This window comes from Apium graveolens, chromosome 9, assembly GCF_009905375.1.
Source record: "Apium graveolens cultivar Ventura chromosome 9, ASM990537v1, whole genome shotgun sequence".
Classification (NCBI taxonomy): domain Eukaryota; kingdom Viridiplantae; phylum Streptophyta; class Magnoliopsida; order Apiales; family Apiaceae; genus Apium; species Apium graveolens.
In genome coordinates, this window is record NC_133655.1 from 242,155,650 (window position 1) to 242,176,875 (window position 21,226).

Here is a 21,226-nt window from a genome sequence, read left to right on the forward strand (position 1 = left end):
TTGTAACGCAGAACAACAATTATCACACGGTGAAGCACACACACGCGCGCATAGCGCGTAACAGCACACAACTGCAGCCCAACTACGCCACCACCTCCTTCGCCGGAATAAGGGGAAGGGGCAGCGAGCAGGGGTGGCTCAGACACCACAGGCTTCACACACACATATATACGCACATGTATATATATATATATATATATATATATATATATATATGGAAGTGAAAACAGAATCACAGCATATGACCATACAACAGATGAAAGCAAGGACCAAAATCGAGCAGCGATTACCAAGGAACAGGCGGCACCGTACGACGAAAGGGAAAAAAAAATCCTGACCCGAGGGATTAAAACCCGAAAGAGAGAGTCCAACTAACGAACAGGGACTGTGTTCGTGTATTTGTGCTGTGGTTTTTCTATTTTTATTATTTATTTATTTTATTATTTTTTTTGTATGCTGTACCATCACTGCAGTACATATTGTAGTACAACTAGTAGTACAATTCTTGTAATTTAAATACGTATATTGAAGATTTCGAGACCCGGTTAATCCTGAAATTCAAAACTAACGGACAAAGGTGCACGCGAAACAATTTTAGAAAATTATGAAAATAATCTTAAAATGTCATAAATATCCTGAAGTTTACAAAAACATAAATTTCGTAATTTTAAAATAATTTCCGAAACGTAATTCATACCCGTATTTCACAGTTAACGAACCGAGGTGTACTTGAAACAGATTCAGAAAATCATGAAAATAGTCTTAAAATATTACAAATATCCCGAAGTTAATAAAAACATGAATTTTGGAATTTTAAAATGATTTTTAAAATGCACTTTATATCTGCTTTTATCAATAAAGCGAAATAACGAGCACGTGAAATTAATCCCGAAAATTTCCAAAATAATTTCAAAATTCTCGGAATATTCCAACCTTAAATAAATATGAGTTTCATAATTTTTGAAGAATTCTAGAATTAAGTATGGATTTTACAAATAAAAGCAATTAGAAAATCATTTAAGGATAAATAATTAATAAAATATTGATTTCTCAATTTTATAAAATCCTAAAAATAATTATTATAATTATAAAACCATAAAAACAATTTCAGAAACACTTCTAATATTTATACAAATAAATTTGCATTAAATCCACTTTTAAAAGTGAAACAATTCAATACCATTCCTTAATTAACCACGCGGACAACCCGATACACCATAAATCACACATAGATAATAATCAGACAACACATAGCGGTCAAAACCAATACACATATTTTATTTATCTAATAATTCCATAATTACATATTTAAATAATTCAAAAATACGCGAGTCGTTATAATCCTGGATCGGTTGTATATATTTTGGTAGCCCAGGTTATATATTGATTTGTTTTAATCCGACACTATTATTCTGACTAACAAAATAACTCTAGTTTCGTTTTCGTAAAATAGTATGGATACCATAGAACTTGAAAAAAGACCTTAATTTACATAAACCCAAACATCGTACGGATGAATCGACTATCAAACTTATGTTAATTAGATTATCAAGGGTGGATTTCATTACACATTTTTAAGTCTACATTATATTTAACAACCAGTCAGGTAGATTTAATTTTATTTTGGCCCATACCAATAAATTACTTTTCAAAAATTTTATATTTGACTCAATTCAATAATATTTTGTAGCCGGATTAACAATATTTGCTATATTATTTTAATCTGAAATAACAAATTCAAATAACTTTATTTAGTAACTTTTATTTTTATATAAGATCGGATCAATTGTATAATTTTGTTTAATCAGAGTGAATAGCATATTTTATCTTATTTAAACCCGAGACTATTATACATATTATAATTATATTTGTATTTATATGATTATAATTATTTTCTGAGAATATTTTATTTTAAATATTATGATAGTTACATGTGATCAGAAATGACTACCAACAAAATTTTAACTGTTTCGGTCTTTAATATAATAGTATAGGAAGATAGATTACAGTATATTATAGTAATTAATTTTAAACAATAAATTTTTATAAATTTTTTTTTTCGAGTATGACTTTATATTTTATGTTATTTATAATTAAGTTATTTATCTTTAGTTAATTAATTATTACGATTGTTGGTAGACGAAAAAGATGATTTGAATTTGGGGGATTAGAAATTCAAGAATGAACTTCGATTTTGTTTCACGGAAAATGTTTACGGAGTTGTTAGGAGGAAATCTCAAGGGGTGTTGATGAGATCGGGCCTGGAACGAGCCGTTGGTTGGCTGGTTGAATAAGAATAATAGATTTTCAATATCAATTAGTTTAATAAAATTAATAAAGTAAGGGCAATTAAGTAATTTTAGCAAGTACCGACCGACCGACCACCAAATTTTTAATGTTTCGTCAATTATAATATAGTATAGATTAAAAAATTTAATTATCATTTTTTTACAAATTTTAAATACATTTTAGTTTTACTGAATTTAAAAGAATTAAACAAAAATAAGCTAAATATAATAATACAATAAAGATAATTATACCATTAAATATAAAACTAGATTACTTCAATAAAATATAATTATTTTCATCAAAACTATATTATTCTATTAGTATTAATCGCAAATATTTATCGTGTTTAAATTGCATAACACAAAACGACAATCGTGTATTGAAAAATATAAATTAAGAATATTATCAATACTCTTTAAAATATGCGGTCGTTACACGTACAAACAAGGAAAAAATAACAGTGAGTACTTTTATCGTTATATCAACACATAAATAACTTTATAAAAAATATTGCCATTTTTTTTTAAATTTCTATATTTCATATTTAATATTGATTTCACATAACTTTTTAAAATAAATCGAAACAAATAAAATAATATAAATCTATACTATTATATAATAGACGAAACATTAAAAGTTTGGTTGGTACGGTCCTTCCTTCAATTACATAATTACCCTTCCTTAAAAAATTTCAATATTTTACTTACTTGCCCTTAATTAATATAAAACCAATTATCTTTATAAGTAAAATTCGTTGTCTTTTTAATTTTCATCAACTAAAACAACTTTTCCTCTATAAATATTTTAGACAATTCTTTTTAACCTATACATTTTTTAAGTAAAACATGTTGCCTTTTTTTATTTTCACCAAATAAAATAAATCTTTCTATAAAAATCCTATGGAAAATTCTTTTTAATATATACTGAGTATCTATCTATCAATCTATATTATATTATAATAGACGAAATATTAAAAATTTGTGTTGTGCAAGACATGCCTGTATTATAACAAGACTAAGTCAAATTGACAGCCCCAAGAATTAGTTGTACGATAATCTAAATTTATATTTTGTACTGAATTACTTGAGTCTGTAATAATGTCAAAGATTAGATTGGAGTATTTTTCTATAAACAATCTCAAGACTAAGAATAAACTCTGGTAGAAGATCAAGAAGATCTTGCCTCAGAGAAATTGTGAAGAAGCTTGGAGTTGAATAAATCTGTTTTGGCAAAAATATTCTAAGTCAAAATATCTACAAATCACAGATCAAGTCATATAGAGAAGTCATTCGAGGACTCCAAATTGGCCTATCGAGAAGTCCAAATTGGCCTATCGAGAAGTCCCAGAGATATCGACAAGTCAAATGAAGATATGAAGATTGAAGATATCGACAAGTCAAATAAAGATATGAAGATTGAAGATATCGACAATTCACTTTGCATGTAGAGAACTCAGAGATATGACAAGTTAAAACGAAGACATGAAGATTGGAATTATCGATAAGTCAATTCTCTCATTAAAGATCTCAGAGATATCAATAAGTCAAAATGCCTATAGAGATCTCAGAGATATCGATAAGTCATTTCTAAATGCAGAGTCTTGGAGATCTCGACAAGTCAAAGTTACCTCGAGAACTCAGAGACCTCGACAAGTCAAAACACTTATAGAGAACTAATAGATCTCGATAAGCCATTATACTTATCGAGATGTCAGTTCTCTATAACAACAACTTGAGATCTCGACATGAAGCTCAAGTACAGAATGCAGACAAGTTAAATATTCAAGATTATCAATCAACAAATGATTTAATCACTTAAATTGAAAAGTCTACAAAAGCAGCTTGAAGAGTACAATATCAAAGGCCAAGATTAACTGTCAAAGGAAAGTCACATATCAACAGGATATGCAAGGATTCACTAAGCCAGAAATGGAAAGCTTTAGAGATAACTTAAAGTAGGGTTTAGTACATCTCATTGCATGATGTGTAAACCTGTGTTTACTAATCTATAAAGTAAATACTGGTCCTTTGCTTTTAAAATTTTATATCAAATAAATCTAGTTTTTCTTGTAACTCTCTCAAGGAAGAAACTGAGTTCTTTACTTACAAAGAACCCAGGATTTGTAGCAAAACACTAGCTTGATTTTAATACAAAATAAAGTGAGTTTTGAAATATTGTGTACACTGTTTTACTTCAGTTAACATAATATTACTACATCTCTAATTGCTTTGTTAACCAAGTGAATAACATTCAAAAAGCCTTGAAAATATCCAAAACACATTCACCCCCAGTGTTGTATTCATTACCTAACAAGTGGTATCAGAGCAAAATCTGAAAGCAAACAGATTAAAGATCTTGGAAGAATGAATGCACAGAATATTAGCAGTATCAAGATTCCTGCCTTTGACAGAACTAACTACACATAATGGAAAAAGAAGATGTTGTTGTTTATAAAGTTGGCCAATCCATTATATGTTCATATTCTCAAGAATGGCTCTTTCACCCCCATGGAAAGAGTTGAGGAATCTACAGTTGGAGACACGGTCATTCCAGATCATTATACCCCTAAGGATCCCTCAAAGTATACTAAACCTGAAAAGGAAAAAGTCTCTCTGGATAGTGGCCTGCAACTGATTTTAATAGAGTCACTTGAAAATATAATGTACAATAACATTATTAATTGTGACACAACCAAAAAAATCTGGGAGAAGATAGAAATTCTATGTGAGGGAGTAGAGGAAGTTAGGTCAAACCAAAGGAGGATTTTGGTATCAGTATGAGAGTTTTATGGCTAAACCAAAAGAAAGTATAACTGATGTTTTTGAAAGATTCAATAAGCTGATTAATGACTTGTAGCTTCATGATAAATACTTTGAAGCTAAGGAGGTTAACTTGAAGTTTTTTCTCACCCTTCCTGATCATCTAGAACAAAAGATTTTAGCTATAAGAGAAGGGAGAGACTTGAGCAGAATGACATTGGAGGTTTTGTATGGTATTTTAAAAACCTTTGAACTGTAAATGATTCAAAGAAAGTCTTTAAGAGCTGGTCAAGGGCACATTATTGATGGATCAAGTGCTCTAGTTATTAATGACAGCTAGTCATCTGATGATGAACAAGAAATCCAGACTCCAGTTGTTTCAAGCAATGAGCAAAAGAACAAGGAACCATAGATACAAGTTATTCTTGAACTTGAAGAATATGAATTTTATACCTTGGATGAAATAAATGAGTTAGATCAGTCTATGGCTTACTTAGAAAGGATATTCTCAAACATTAGAGTAAAGAAGCCAAAGTTCTTCAAAAATAAGGGACAAACATCCAACAAGGACAACAGCTAGAAAGGAAAAGCACAGTACAACTCTGGTGGAAAAATTGGCTACAAAACTGGATATGTTGACTGATCAAAAATAAGATATTTCAATTGATGAATTGGGTCATTTTGCCACAGAATGCAGGAATCATAAAAAGGTGAAGAAGGGCAATGCTTACCTTGAATTGGAAGCAAAATATGAGGCTCTTCTAAGAAAGCAACATGGTAAAGCTTATATTGTAGAAGGGAAGAGTTGGGATGATTCTGACAATAATGAAGATGAGGAGTTTGGAAACTATGCACTCATGGCCTTGGAGCAAGGAGAATCATCCTCGTTAAAAACAAAGGTACCAACTCTTACTACTATTTATTTGAATGCTAGTCAATATAAGGTCACTGTTGAAAAGATGAGCATGGAAATGTTCCACATCTATGCTAGCATGGTAGCAGCTACTGAGGAAGTCAGTATGTTATCAAAAGTTACTGAGAAGCTTGAGATTGAGAAACAAGATTTGGAACTGCATCTTATTGAGCTTGAAACTGTCAAGCAAGAAAATGAACATCTAAAGAACAAGCTAAAGTGTGCTATTGAGATATAAGCTGTATTGAGGGAGAAGTTAGAGAAGAATGAAGTGAAACTGAAATCATTCAGAAATGCATCTAAGTTAGTTGGTCAGTACCATGAAAAGAACAAGCCATGTGCTAATATAGCTATTGGTTTGGATTATGATGCATTGAACAACAACAAGAAAGTTGAAGGTGACAAGGGAAAAGCAACTTTAAGTGAAGATGTCCCAGCTATGTTGAGAAAAGTTGGTTCACCTATGTTCAAAGCATGTAAAGTAAATTTCAGTGAAGAAGAGTTGATCATAAACCAGGAAATTATTGATGAGGACAACGAAAAGAAATGTACAGAGACAACTCTAACTTACAAAACTGAGAAGAAGCCCATGGTTGATCAAACCCCCAAGAAGCCAATCAAGGAGGTTGAAACTGAAAATGCAAGAAAGAAGAAGAAAAACAGAAATGGAAAAATTGGGATAAACAAATGCAATAACTTTGCATTTATTGCAGATGCTCCTAGAAAATAGTGTCAGAAATATGGCTCTACAAATCATCTAACTCACCTTTGTAAAAAGACTATTAATGAGCCAAGATTAGGAGCATACAAATATAATGAAGCAAAGACTGAAGATCCTTATTCCTTCTGTGATATGTTTGATTGCATTCCTTACAACATGAAAGTAATGACAAGTTTCCACAAGCTGAGCGTAGACCTCAAAGAAATCAATATTGGGTCTATAACTAAAAAGAAACATGCCAATCAAGCAATGAACACCATTCTTTCTGATTCAACTCATTCTAATTCTGCATATTGTGTTAACAAGAAGAAAGTACCCACCATTGCTTGGGTAGCTAAAAACACTTAATCCTCATTGTGTGCAGGGCAAAATGAAGAAAGTCATATGGATCATAGACAGTGGATGCTCAAGACATATGACAGGTGATAAGGCCCTGCTATCACAATTTTAGGAAATGGCTGGCCCATTAGTGACTTTTGGAGACAACAACAAAGGTTTCACTATGGGATATGACAAATTGATTTCTAGAAATGTTGTCATTGAAGATGTAACATTGGTCAGTAAATCTCATAATTGTTAGTAAATTCACAGATAGAGGATTCAGTGTTAAATTTGACAAAGAAGAATGCTTAATTATCAACAAAAAGACTAATAAAACTGCTTTGAAAGGAGCAAGGAAATGAAGCTTATTTGTTGCAGAGCTGGACTCAGCAAATAAGGATGGAATTTGTTGCTTCTACACCAAGGCATCTGTAGAACAAAGTAAGATGTGGCATAAAAAGCTAGTGAGAGACAATCAATACTCTAATCAAAAAGGAGTTAGTGAGAGACATACAAAATTGGAGTTTGCTCAAAATGAGGTCGGTGAGGCTTGTCAAAAAGGAAAAATGAAGAAATCTAGTCACAAGAGTAAAACTGTGAATTCTATAAGTGCACCTTTGCAACTTATTCACATGGACTTATTTGGACCAGTAAATGTCTTATCAATTTCAAGAAAGAAGTATGCACTTGTGATGGTGGATGACTACTCAAGGTAAACATGGGTAGAATTTATGCACTCTAAGGATGAAATTCCACACATCATAATTGAACACATCAAGAAGATTAAGAAGCAAGCTGAAGATCAAAATTGTGTGAAAAAATTGAGGAGTGACAATGGCACAAAATTCAGATATGCAACTTTAACTGAATTTTGCAAAGACAAAGGCATTGTACAAGAATTCTTAGCAGCTAGGACACCTCAACAAAATGGTGTTATTGAGAGGAAAAATAGAACATTAGTGAAAGCTGCTAGAACAATGCTGCAAGATGCCAAATTGCAAACATGTTTTTGGCAAGAAGCTGTCAACACTGCAAGCTACACTCAAAACATATATCTCATTACCAAGAATCTTGGAAAATCACCCTACTCAATCTTATCTAAAATAAAGCCTACTGTGAAGCATCGTCATGTGTTTGGAAGCAAGTGTTATGTTTTGAAATACAACTATGAATATGTGGGAAAATTTGACTCTAAGGCTTTTGAAGCAATTGTTCTGGGATATTCGTCGGAGAGAACTTTCTACAAAATCTATGTGCTTGAATAAAAGAAAATTATGGAAAGCACAGATGTAACTTTTGATGATGACAAGTATCCAGGCTTGGAATGCCTTGATGAAAGTGAAGCTGAGACCCTGAAATTTGAAAATCTCAACATTGATAGTGATTCTGATGATATAACTAAAAGCAACACAAATCACAGAATGGACGAAGATTTAACTGAACAAGTGAACCATGAAAATGGAAGCTCATCTCAGACACCTGAATTTGATGGCACAAACTCAGGGGGAGAAAGAAGAGAAAGTTCTGCAAGTCATGCCAATGATGAAGAAAATGCAGAAAATTCAAGTTAACAAACTTACACCAGGAAGTGGGATATGAGTCACAGAAGAGAAGCAATTATTGGTGATCCAACTGTTGAAGTGAGGGCTAGAAGTGCAACTGCAAATGAATGTCTTCATGCATGTTTTCTTTCACAAGTTGAGCCTAAGAAAACTGAGGAAGCTCTACTTGATCCTGATTGGATATCTGCTATGCAAGAGGAGCTAAATCAGTTTGAGAGAAACAAAGTTTGGGAATTGGTTCTTGCACCAAAGAACAGAAGTGTTAGAACAAAGTGGGTGTTCAGGAACAAAATGGATGAAAATGGAATTGTCACTAGAAACAAAGCAAGGTTGGTTGCAAAAGGCAGGAATTGATTATGATGAAACGTTTGCTCCAGCTATAAGACTTGAAGCAATAATGGTCTTTCTTACATATTTTGCACACTCAAATTTAAAGGTGTATCAAATGGATGTTAATAGTGTATTCCTTAATGATGAGTTGGAAGAAGAAGTTTATGTGCAACAACCACCTATCTTTGAAGATCCAGAATTTCCAAATTGTTTATACAAATTACTCAAGGCTATATATGGACTAAAGCAAGCACCTAGAGCTTGGTATGACACACTATCAGAATTTTTGATCAAACATGGATTGACTAGAGGTAAAATTGACAAGACTCTCTTCTACAAGTAGCATGGTGATGATATGATCCTAGTTCAAATTTATGTATATGATATCATTTTTGGTTCTACTTATGAAAAGCTATGTCAAAGATTCTCAAAGCTTATGCAGAATGAATATGAAATGAGTTTGATGGGAGAGTTGAGTTACTCTCTTGGACTCCAAGTCAGTCAAAGAAGTGATGGAATCTTCATCAGCCAAACCAAGTATGTCAAGGATTTATTGAAGAAGTTTGGCATGGTTGATTGTTCACCTGCATCTACACCTATGTCTACAGCTACTAAGTTGGATTAAGATAAGAAAGGAAAAAGTATAGACATTTCAGGTTATAGAGGAATGATTGGATCTGTGCTGTATTTAACTTCCAGTAGACCAGATATTATGTTTGTAACATATTTGTGTGCAAGATTTCAAGCCAATCTAAAGGAATCACATTTGATGACTGTGAAGAGAATTTTCAGATACCTAAAGGGGACTCCAAACTTGGGATTATGGTATCCTAAGGGAACAGGTTTTGAAGATGTTGGATACACAGATGCAGATTTTGCTGGATGCAGGGTTGACAGAAAGAGCACTAGTGGAAGCTGTCAGTTTTTAGGACAGAGACTTGTATCCTGGTATTGCAAGAAATAACAATATGTGTCAACTTCCACAGCTGAAGCTGAATACATAGCTGCTGAAAGTTGTTGTGCTCAAGTGCTTTGGATTAGAAATCAGCTAATAGATTATGGCCTAGTGTTACACAAAATTCCAATTATGTATGACAATACTAGTGCTATATCTATTGTGGCTAATCCAGTTAATCATTCCATGACAAAGTACATTGATGCAAGGTACCATTTTATTAGAGAACATGCGACAAACGGTACCATTGAGCTAATTTTTATTCTAACAGAAAAACAGTTAGCTGACATTTTTACTAAACCTTTGGATGAAGCAACTTTTACTTGACTTGTAGGTGAAATTGATATGCTAAATTCTTCATCATAAAGGCAAGAACTCAGCTAATGTTTTGCAGCAGATTAATTTGTGATAAATCAAAATTCATTTGATTAATTGGAAATTAACTGAAATATGAATTATTAATGTTTCAGATTTCTCTGCATTTTTATTTTTTATTTTACTTATTGTCAACTTGGAAGTTTTTAAATTCTAAGTGAACGGTCTCTTTGTTAATTCATATTTGTCAATATATGAAGTTAATAAAAGATAGATCTTAAAAGCAGCAAAAGTATATAGAGAACTGAGTTCTCGATAAGTATAAATGACTTCTCGATAAGTCATTTTGAGACTTGTCAAAGTAGTTCTCGATAAGTCAGTTTTGGACTTCTCGAGTAGACATCTCATTAAGACATTTTAACTTCTCAATATAATTCTCGACAAGTCTTTGTTAGACTTCTCGTGGACATCTCGATAAGTTATTATGACTTCTCAAATGAATTCTCAAAAAAGATCATTATTAGACTTCTCGAATGGACATCTCGATAAGTCACTCCATGACTTCTCGATAAGTATTATAGAGTTCTCGAGTAATCTATTATGAGTTCTCTACAAGTACAATTCAAACTTATCTTTAACTCAGGATGAAATAATTTTATCTAATAAATTATTTTCAGTATGATACTTCTGATAAAATTTACTCTGATTTTATTTTGATTTATTCAAATAAAAATTGGAAATAATTCAGTCCATTCAGGACAAACTGGGTATTTATTTGACATCTCGACAAGATATTTTCTAGTTCTCGATAAGAGTCAGGAAAATGATCTTATCGACATGAAAATGATATATCGATATGTATTTATTCTCTAAATATGACTTCTCGATAAGCAAATTCCAAACGTCCATTTTTAGTTCTCGATAAGTCATTTACCTTTTACTATAAATACCCAGACATCTCAACATACACCTCTTTACACCTTCGAGATCTCTAAGTGACCTAATTTTTTCCAATTCACAACCGCTCTCTCTCGTTTCAAACTGTTTCTCTGAAATTTTTATCACCCACTCAAATTCAAACTATTCCAATGGCATCAAACACAGTTACACCTTTCATCCCAAAGGAGGGCACCAATTATCTTGCTTTTACTGATGCAAATCAGGCTCCTGACTCTTTCAAGAGTTTTGTGAAGTTTCTCTCTGAAACTTACTTTGCAGGGGCTCTAACAGCAAATTCAGTCCTATACTTGGATGTTCTAAGGGATTTATGGAACACAGCTATGATAAGAACAGTGGTGCATGAGAACCAAACTGCTTTCATGGTGGTTAATTGCTCCATTCAGGGTCAGCAAGTGGAATTTTCTGAAACCGATGTAAACATGGCTTTAGGCATTCCTACTGAAAATTTGATGGAGGTTCCAATTCAAGATAAATTAGAAAAATTCCTGGACTTCATCAACTACAGTGAAAGGAACAACTTAGCCAGTCTCAACAAGAAGAATTTGAGGAAGGAATGGTCATTCCTATTTGACTCCATTGTGAGAGCATTCACATGTAGAAAGAAAGGGTATGATAACATTTCTAGCCTAGTTCATAAGCTGGTATTCTCCATGGCTCACAATAGACACATCAATGTGGGGATGCTAATTCTGCAAGAGCTCAGCACAAGGCTAGCTATGCCTTTGTCTTCAAGAGGTAAGGAAATTTTATTTCCCAGGTTTATAATGTCTACTTTAAATCATAAGGTTCCAGATATTCATTTACGTAATGGTATAGATAGGACAAAAATAGGCAACTGTAAACAACTGTCCAAAATTATTTGGTTTACTTACTACAAAGAACAAGGTAACTGTAAGTCTCAAAATCACTCCATTTATGTTGGAGAGATTTAGGACTTACCCTTACCCCATGCCTGACATGAGGTCTACAATTATATCTCGTGTAGTAATGGTCCTTGTACCTATGAAAGAACAAACACAGGAACACCAACATGGACCTTCCCACACTGAGACCCCTTCTTCTTTACCATTAAAAGCTAGGAAACCAACCATTTCATCCTCTCAAAATGGTGAACTGAGTAAAAAGAAGAGAAAGCATACACCATTAACAGTAATAAATGAGAGTGGTGAGGACCAAACAGAACAATAGTCACCATTGATCAAGAAAATAAAGAAGGTGAAACAAACTGAGTTGACGACTCAAACCACCTTTGCATCCTCCCAAAAGGATGTAGTTATAAAACAAGGACTTAAACAGACTCTAGAGGCATCCTCTCAACAGGGTGTCTCTATTGAACAAAGCATCCACCCAAATGCACCCTGTAAAGAGTCTGCATCATCACTTGAACAAATTCAAGTGTATAAAAGAAGAAATAAGGATGACACACACAAAGAGAGCACATCTTTTAAAGCTCCCTCATCTATTCAGGGAGAGCTGCCAACACTCAATTCTGAGATTCAACATCTAATTTCTCAAATTTCTTCTTCACTTAATCAAACTCTTGAATCTGATTCTCAAGAGTTTCCAACATCAAGTGACATGGTTCAATAAACTGTGCTCCACCACCCAAGACCAAAATTTAGTTGGTGAGAGGCTACATGCTGGGATAGACCTTGATGATACCAACACAAACACAAGGGTTTTATCAGTTTTTACTGAAGACCCTATGGTGGTTCCAAATGCACCTTCATGTGCAAATCAACCTTCACAGGTTGTAAGGTTTGAGGGTAGTACTCCTGAGGGGGAGCTATCTAAATCCTCTCCAATTCAATTGGAGGTTCCTCTTGTAGGAACAATTCCCCTCAAAATCCTAGCTGAGATTACACTCACAATTAAAGCTAGGGGTTCAATTGCCAATGATCCTGCTATGGGGGAGGCAAGTTTAGCACATTCAAGTGCAAGCTCACTACAAAATGAGCAAGGGTTTGAGACTAGAGTACATGACATTAACCTAGTTAACTCCCCTCCGATTCCAATGGAGGTTCCCACCATAAGTGAAGAACAATAAATTTGTCATAACCACAGTTCAACCTGTGAGTCAAACTGTGACATCTGTCACAGGTTGTTCTATTGAAGATCTACCCTCTACTTCACAACCTACATATATTCCTTCCACATCCAACCCTACACAACAACTCTCTCATCCAATCCAATAATGGTTACAGAATGCTCAATCCCAACCAAACATAGTGGATGATCATTTGGTGGATCAACTCTTATGCCTTGCAAACATCACACAACATCTGCTCACTTTAGATATGTCAAATCATGACTATCATAAAATTATTCTTACCTATAATAAAGATGTTGAAAAGTAAAAGCAGAAGATAGTGAATTTACAATACAAAACAGAACCTTAATTAGCAACTTGATCGATTCCCGACGTTTCTCAGAATGTCTAACTTCTACCCCAAACGTTTTAAACTTTAACTTATAAACATGAGTATAATCACATAGCACATAATATGATATACTCTTATACTCTTAGTATCGTAACTATACATATCATTTAGCAAATAATCGTCAATTCGAATATTATGACATGACAAACACTTTTCCCCTTTTCCTTTTATCAAAAATTCGAACCAAAATGAAGTATAACCAAGTAAATTCTTCTGGATAATCGACATGCATTCTCTAATACAAAACATGCATGCTTTTTAGATAGAAACCAACCTATCTCGACTTATATCATACATCACATTGACTCAATCAAGTTATTCAAACCAATACCTTGCTAAAACTATGTTTCAACCAAGTTTTTAATCAAAATAATGACATGTAAGTAACAAAATCAACATGCAAGTTCAAGAATCATACATCAACTTTAATCCAAGCCAAAAACTATCAATTCGAACCATTCTTCTTAAAATCTGAACCTCATAGCCAAATTTATGAACCAAAACTCTCTGTACAACTCGAAATCAATATCAAATACCATTTTAAATATACTAAATTCAAACTCTATACTACAACTAACCTTTTTAACTCTTATAAGCCAAAATTGATAACATGTAATCACAAAACTTGACATGCATGTGACATTTAACCAAAATTTCATCCAAATCAATTACACAATCAACTCAAAACACACAATTCGAATCTAACTATGAATAATCATCTAATTTAACAATAATTTCAACCCAATTCTTTTTAAACCAAATAACATTCGGTTTCTCTAAAAAACACAATATGCAATAATCGAAGTAAGTGTTTTCAATTTGTTAGAGCTCATCCAAGCATCATAGCTCACTACCGACTCACCGGAGTCCATCGCCGGGGGCGGTGGCTTCTTGGTGGTACCCTCAATTAAGGGTGTCCTACCAAAAAAACCAATTGATTCTCAAGAAATCACACAAGATAACTAACATGCATACTATCAACATCACCTTCTTGCAAAGAATCAAACTCAAAACTAAATCAAACTCAAGAACCAAATGGTTCTTGATAAAAACTGAACACTACACACACAAACACACGCATGCAAACATGTATGTGTATATTTAGAGTATGAGGAACTCAAATCTTAGATGAATATTGAGTTCTAATGGAGGATTTGGAAGAATTAAGAGAGAGAGAGAGAGATATGTATATCGAGAGAGATATGTATATCGAGAGAGAGAGAGAGAGAGAGAGAGAGAGAGAGAGAGAGAGAGAGAGAAAAGTCGAGAGAGAGAAGAAAAAGAGAGAAGAAAGAGAAGAAAAAGTGTGGTCGGGTGGAGAGGAAAAAAAAGAAAGGAAGGGTGGGGTTATATAACCAAAATGGCAGGGGCATTTTGGTAAAATAAAAATCTAATTTCTTTGAATTACTATTTTCTTTGCTCTAGCACTTTTCATAAACCCTTTTATAAATTATAAAACATCTTTATAAATCTAGAAAATATTATAAATCCCATTTTTAAAACAAAGATCATAAAATTAGCTCTTCTCCCATATTTTAAAATAATTTTTTGAGCGAATAGATTGTTTATTATGAATTTTATAAATAAATCCCCAATAATAGAAATACACTTCTTAAATTTATTTTAAAATATCAAAACATTCAAATAAATCCAACTATCATTTTTAAAAAGTCCTTTGGACTATTTTAGAGATAATAAAACAAATTTTGTACCTTGATCACACTCCTATAATTTTATAAATTATATGAGACCCAATAAAATTAGTTAAATTCATTTAAAATCCCATAATCACAGATTCATTCACACAACCATCAAATAACATACAGTTACACAAAAATATTAAATATTTTCACATATTCACATAACACTAGACAACACAAATCATTTCGATACACTTTAGCGCATAATTCCCTTTTAATCCATATTTTGAATAACGGGTCCCATTTTACTTGACGGCCCGACAATCACAGTTTAAGCCCTTAGCTGACTTATCAAACTGGAACGAGACTTTATCCATTCCTTAACACTATTTTACAAAAATTATACATAAACCACAAAATCATTTATTCTTTTATTTTATTCACATAAATCCACGTAACATCACAAGAATTCTACTTTATTCATATAAATACATCACGAAAATCCCAGTCGTTACATCAACAACACATTACAAATTCAAATGACACCATACTCAAGCTGAATCAACTTCATCAAAGTAGATATGAGCCATATGCTCTTTTGATGGAAGGAATCAAGGAGGTTGTTCGAGCAACATTTGGCACTTCTTCATCTTCAGGCTCTCAACAACCCATATCAACATCCACCAACTTACAAATACAGGCTCTTCCATCTCAAGTCTCTACCTTACAGTCAGCCAATGAGTCTCTAACAACTCAAGTATCATAACTCACAACCATGGTTCAAAGTCAACAGGCTGGTATTTAAACCTTGGTGGACTCTCATAAGCATCTACAAATGCAGAATTCAGTCTCATTGGGAGCCATCATGGGTGCACTCAACATTCCACTGCCTACACTTCCAGAAGCTGTGAGGCCTGAAAACCCTACACTTCTTCTCCTGCCTGCTAACAAGACTAATGGGGAGATTGAGGCTAGGCTACTAAGATCATCCCAAACATCTACATCTGTTCAAGCTACTGATAAAGGCAAATCTCAAGAAGTTGATGTTGGAATGGAGAGGCTTATAAAAGCAGTTGAGGGACCTAGTTTAAGCAAGGATTTTGAAGATCTGCTAAAGGCTTTCAGGGCTTCTCTCAACAACAACTTCATCACCTACAAAAGGGCTTTAAACAAGACCATAAACTTCATAAGGGTGATTGTGGTAACCAAAGGTAATTTTCAGGATAAGAGAGTTATGATAAACATCAATGACTTAGGTGTAGACAGATGCATGCATGTGTCCCTTAATTTTCTTACATCAAGAAGAACATCTGAATTAGATATCTTCATTGAAAAAGTCAACAGAGTAATCAGTGAAGACACTCTTTTGCTTAAGGAATTATAAAAAGCTTAAGAAACTACTTTTTCAGAAATATATCTCCAGCCAAGCAAGGGAATGGCATACATCTGTCCAACTACCAAGTAACTCAATAACTTTCATGTTCCCAGATATTGTGTCATGGCACACAAAAATCTTATAATGACTTTGAAAACTGGATTGAAGACCAAAAAGAACAAGACTGATGAAGATATACAGATGATAAGGATTTTGGGGAGATATTTGAGAGATCCTGAAACCAATTTGCCCAAAACTCAATTCAATAAGGACGACTAGGATGATGGTGATGAGCAGAAGAAAGATGATAAAATACCTTTTGGCTCAAATCCAAGTCAATCCTCTAAGGCAACTGGTATCAAAGAAAAGAAGCAAGATGAGAAGAAGGGAGATGATTAGAAGAAAGGTGATGAGAGAAGAAGAAAGAAGAAGGGGGATGGTTCATGAACAAAGAAAAATGTCCATTCAATTCAAATCCAACATGCTCAAACCACTAAACCTACAAGCTCAAACATTAATCTGCCTTTGACCCCTAAGCCCAAGTTTTTGTACAAACCAACTGCAAAAACCCTACTCAAAATACCAATCACATCTAGCCAATCCACCTTGAATAAAATCACAAAACTACCCTCATTCAAGCCACCAACCAAATTTCATTTCAAATATGTTGGAAGAAAACCAAAAAAAATGCAAGTTACTGAAAGGGCCATCTGGAACTGTTTTGATCAATCTGACTTTCTGCCACTAAATTGGTGCATCACAGATGATGAGTACTTTCAATAGCTGCTTGAAAATATAATCAGAGTTTGGGTTGTATCCTATACAGAAATCATGATATATTATGATCATGGTATCTTCACACTACTTGGCAATAACCTAATGGATACACTTTCAACCACATAATTCAAAAGAGTGATCAGCTTGATGAGAGATAAGGACACTATTACAAGGGTTTGGAAGGCAGTATTATGTGTATGGGTGAGAGAAAGGGATGAAAGAAATGTAAGAGCAAAGGCTGAAAAGGAGGAAAATGGTAGAAAATATGCAGAAGAACTTGCCAGACTTGAACAAAGATTAAATGAGCTCAAGGCAAAGGGGATGAGCAGACTTTCTAAGGATGTGCACTTTCTGAATATAAAAGCTGGCAGATTCTCAAGATTTAGAGTTGGTTACCTGAATGATTATTCATTGGATGAGTGGCTCAAGCTTGTGGAAGTTCTAAGAGGTACTGAAATTATAGAATAACTTCAAGTACTAGTAAATTTTAAGGACTTTATTAGAAAAGAGTCAGGCTATAAGGATTTTATGTAATGAATGTACTTATCCAACTCATGTAATCACTCAATGTATAAAAGTTGTAATTCTGTCAATTTTTATGTAATCTTTATTATTTCATTGTAACTTGGGGTTAGTCTTGTTACCGGGCATGAATTTATGATAAACAGGCTTCTCACAAATTGGGGAAGATTACTGTGCAAGGCGTGCTTGTATTATAACAAGACTAAGTCAAATTGACAACCCCAGGAATTACTTGTATGATAATCTAAATTTGTATTTTGTACTGTATTACTTGAGTCTGTAATAATGTCAAAGATTAGACTGGAGTATTTTTCTGTAAACAGTCTCAAGCTTAAGAATAAACTCTGGTAGAAGATCAAGAAAATAATGCCTCAGATAAATTATGAAGAAGCTTGGAGTTGAATAAATCTATTTTGGGAAAAATATTATAAGTCAAGATATCTACAAGTCACAGATCAAGTCATATAGAGAAGTCATTCGAGAAGTCCAAATTGGCCTATCGAGAAGTCCAAATTGACCTATCGAGAAGTCCCAGAGACATCGATAAGTCAAATTAAGATATGAAAATTGAAGATATAGACAAGTCAAATGAAGATATGAAGATTGAAGATATAGACAAGTCACTTTGCATGTAGAGAACTCAGAGATATCGACAAGTTAAAATGAAGACATGAAGATTGGAGATATTGACAAGTCAATTCTCTCATTAAAGATATCAGAGATATCGATAAGTCAAAATTCCTATATAGATCTCAGAGATATCGACAAGTCATTTCTAAATGCAGATGTTAGATATATTTGATAATGTCATGGCTAATATGTTTTATGTTTAGATTTCAGATCTTATTTGAACAGAACAAATCAGTACTTAACTGATCAGTACTTATACTGGAAGTCAGAACTTAAGGGATATCAGTACTTATGTCGTCAGGAGATAGATATCAGAACTTAAGTGCTGAAGGACGATCAGATAAGGACAGTAGCTGATTAAAGTTAAGAAGATCAAGATAAACATAAGAAGAGATATGCATGAAGAAGGAATTCCGTGAAGAATGGAATACTTGGAATAGAAGATATCTGATTGATATATTTTAGGAAGCAGAATTATATTCCATATCAATTAGCGAATATCTTGTAACTGTGTAGTATATAAACACAGGAATAGAGTTTACACTAGATGTGTTATCATTATCGAGAATATTATTAATTATAACTCTAGAAGCTCTCGTGATATTTTGTTCATCACTGAGAGATAACAGTTCCAGATTGTAACAGAGTTTATTGTTTTAATAAAGTTTGTTTTCTGTTACATAAGTTCTTGAAGTTTGATTTGGTTGTAATAAACACTGTATTCACCCCCTCTACAGTGAAAGTGTGACCTAACAAGTGGTATCAGAGCTATCTGTTAACACACATACAGTTAAAGATCCAAACACAATCATGTCTGACACAGAAACTCCAACTAAGCCTACCAAAACTGAGGAATCATCAAAGACATCAACTCAGAGTCGATATGAGACTATCAGAGTTCCCATATTGAGACCATCTGAATATCCCATATGGAAGGTAAGGATGACCATGTTTCTGGAAGCAACAGATCCAGAATACCTTGATAGAATCAGGGAAGGGCCTCACAAACCTACCAAGCTCGCTGTTGTAGTTCCAGGTGAAGCAGCAATGACCGTACCAAAGGAAAAGAATGATTACACTGCCGAAGATATAGCATCTATTGCTAAGGATGCCAAGGTACGTCACTTATTGCATAGTGCCATTGATAATGTAATGTCAAACAGGGTAATCAACTGCAAGACTGCTAAGGAGATATGGGATGCACTGGAGACAAGGTGTCAAGGAACTGAAACAGTTAAGAAGAACAGGAAGACAATACTCACTCAAGAGTATGAACACTTTGACTCTAGGACTAATGAGTCATTGACTGATGTGTATGAAAGATTTGTCAAACTCTTGAATGACTTGTCATTAGTAAATAAGGAGTATGATCTTGAAGATACAAACCTCAAATTCCTGTTAGCTCTTCCTGAATGTTGGGATTTGAAGGCAACAACAATAAGAGACAACTACAATCTTGATGAAACAACTCTTGATGAAATCTATGGAATGCTCAAGACTCATGAACTTGAGATGGAACAAAGAAGCAAGAGGAAAGGAGGAAAGTCAAGAACAGTTGCTCTCAAGGCTGAAGAGGAATCCCCCAAACCATCTTCCTCAAAGAAAGACAAGGGTAAAGCTCTTATCATAAAATCTGATACTGAGTCATCAAGTTCTGAGAGTGATGATGACTCAGATTCTGAAAGCTTGCCTGAAACTGATGCTGATGAGGAGATGATGAAGCTGTGTGCTCTTATGGTGAAAGGAATCACAAAGATTGCATACAGGAAGTTCAGGAAGGGAAAGAAGTTTTCCAGGAAAGGCATAAGTTCTGATAAGAAGAATTTCAGAAGATCTGAAGGAAAAGGAGGAAAGTCTGATAGAGGAGATTACACTAATGTTAAATGTTATAATTGTGGTGAGAAAGGCCACATATCTCCTGATTGCAAGAAGACCAAGAATGACAAAGGCAAAGCTCTTGTCACAAAGCAGAAAAGCTGGACAGACACCTCAGACTCTGAAAGTGAGGAGAACTATGCATTGATGGCAAATGCTGATAAATCAAGTTCTGAGAGCAGTTCTGAAGCTGCTGAAACAAAGGTACCTCAGACTACTTATGCTTTTCATACTGATGATATTAATGAGTTGAGAAGATATCTTAAAACCATGTTTGTTAGTTATAGAGATCAAACTTTAACATGTGAAAGATTAACTTCTGAAAATCTTGCTTTTAAGAAAAGAAATAATTTCTTAGAAAAAGAGTTAGTCATGTTTCATCAAACTCAGAAGGATAGAGATGATGCTTTTTATGTTAGGGATGAAGTGCTAAAAATGAATGAATCTCTAAAAACTGAGTTAGAAAAGGAGAGAGAGATTATCAGAACTTGGACTAACTCTGGCAAAACAACTCAAAATTTACTAAGCAGTGGAAACTGGAAAGAGGGCTTAGGTTATGGAGAAAATAATGAAAAAGGAACTGAAGTAATTAAGCCTGTTGATAAGCAAAAGCCGAAGTTAAAACCTGTTAAGTTTGTAACTGAAAAATCTGAAAATGAGAAATCAGAAGTTAAAAAGGAATTAGCTTCTGACAAACTAAAACAGGAAAAGACAGCTGAAGTTAACATAGGCTTAATGACAAAGAAGCAGCTTAAGCATAAGCTGAAAGATGTTAAGAATGCAAACAAGGCAAAATCACCTAGGAAAAACAGGAATGGAAAGGAAGGTGTGAATAAAAGCA